The 1,974-nt window shown below is 42.0% G+C and overlaps 1 protein-coding gene across 1 annotated transcript in view; it reads right to left on the reverse strand.

The window, feature by feature from the left end:
- Positions 1-1,974, reverse strand: part of kcnh3 (potassium voltage-gated channel, subfamily H (eag-related), member 3) — a 129,804-nt gene that overhangs the window by 127,159 nt on the left and 671 nt on the right. The window lies entirely within an intron of this gene.

Genomic DNA, 1,974 nt, shown 5'->3' on the forward strand with positions numbered 1-1,974 from the left:
TGTGTGTACTAAAGGGTGCAGTTAAAATTGGTGAGAAGGCCTTAACAGGGCATCTCCTGATTGCTCACAGAGATGCCCCGTCACCCTCACCCTAAAATCGAGGGGAGGGGCAAATCCATGCAGCGGCCACAGGAGGAGGGCCACTGGCAGGTAGTCCACCCCCATCAGTGCTCGGTTTTTAATCGTGTGACTTAAATAAAATGACTCGTCACTAGTGGAAAGTGAGGAAGTAATTTCACACTCCTCTCCCTCACAGCTTTAGATTGTAACCATTTCTTTTGTTTTTTTTACGATTATACTCAGTAATGTAAAGTAGCACCATTGCATTGAGCTTCCTGGTGACTGACTAGATTTATTTATCCTAAAATCCTCTAATCTCTTCTTTTTACATGAAGGCACAGCTCTTCCATTCGACTCCGTTGTGTGGGTCAGGATGACGTGAATCCTTCTGTGCTTACCAATCCTCTGGATGTTGCAGCTCCACTGGGGAAGGAAATATCCCATATCTAATGTGGAGCTCTCTCTCAAAATTCAATTTCAATTCACATTATTAGGTGTTGGGTAACTACTGCAGTAGACTTCATTTCTTATAGTAACTCTGAATTTCTCATTGTACATCTTTTTATGTCATTTCAAGAGAGAAGACAAAGAACATTTGAGGGGAGATTTTCTTTAAAAATTATTAGAGTATTAGACTGTTTTGATGCTCATGGTGAAAATCAGCTCCAGGTTTTGACTGTAAAAGTTCTTCCCAATGCTGAAAGCCTCTCCAACAACTGCAGCTGCACACTAGTGTGCAGAGATGATACAGAGAGAAGGTCTGGCTGCAAAATTAACCCAGAGAATCTACGAAAATGGTCTTTACAGTTCCAAAAATAACTCATGATCGACACAACCATTGCTTTGGGTGTTCCACTGGTGAGTCGTCTGCCTGATTTGATCCCAGAGAAACCAGCTAAGACAGGATTGAAGCCGTCCTTCTGTCACAGTGGGCGTGAAGACAGTGACACCAGACAGTTGTCAAAGCTTTGTAGCAGAGGCACGATAACGCGTCTCTGGATGATATCTATAGAAAACACTTCCCTCTCAGATCCATTTATTTTGAATTTTCCATGTACTCAACACAATCACACAAATGCACACAAAAACGTGTGCACATGGACTTGCACACAGAAAGCCACATACACAAATACAGTAACACAAACACATTCACAAATGAACACACAGAACACACAAATAAACACAGGCACGCACAACTGCAAACATATTTCACACAAAGCACACTCAATCTGAAACACACACAGTAAAGACACACAAACACTGACACATACATACAACAAATACACAGACATGCACACACTAAACACACACAAATAAACGGGCAATAAACAGACAATTACACTAAAACACACGTAACTACAAACACACACAATCCCACATAGAAACACACAAGCTTAACTCACACACACACTTGCACACCAAGGAAAACGGACACACACCCAGACCAGCTGAAACATACACTCACACACAAACTTTACTCACACAAATGTCACTTCAACCTACAGACACACACAAATGCAAACAAACACTCATCGTCAGACACAAATGGCAGCACACACACTCAAACAAATGAGCACAGACATACACACACATAACAAGAGACGCATGACCACTCACACACACAAATACATACACACAAACACAAACACAAAACAAAGAAACGCATACAGACAAACCCACAAGTTGACATGCAAACACGCATATGCAAAAACACACACAAGACAGCAGACAAACAAACAGACGCAAACACAAACATTCCTACCAACACTCATAGAGACAAAGACACACACAAAACTTTACTCACAGTTTCTCACACAGACACACAAAGACTCAAACGGACAGACACACATCACGTGATGAAGCCTCCAATCAAAGTGCTGTCAGCATCACACCGCCCACCCCCTCAGCATGGCT

This window comes from Oryzias melastigma, linkage group LG21 (genome assembly GCF_002922805.2).
Source record: "Oryzias melastigma strain HK-1 linkage group LG21, ASM292280v2, whole genome shotgun sequence".
In the NCBI taxonomy this organism is placed as follows: domain Eukaryota; kingdom Metazoa; phylum Chordata; class Actinopteri; order Beloniformes; family Adrianichthyidae; genus Oryzias; species Oryzias melastigma.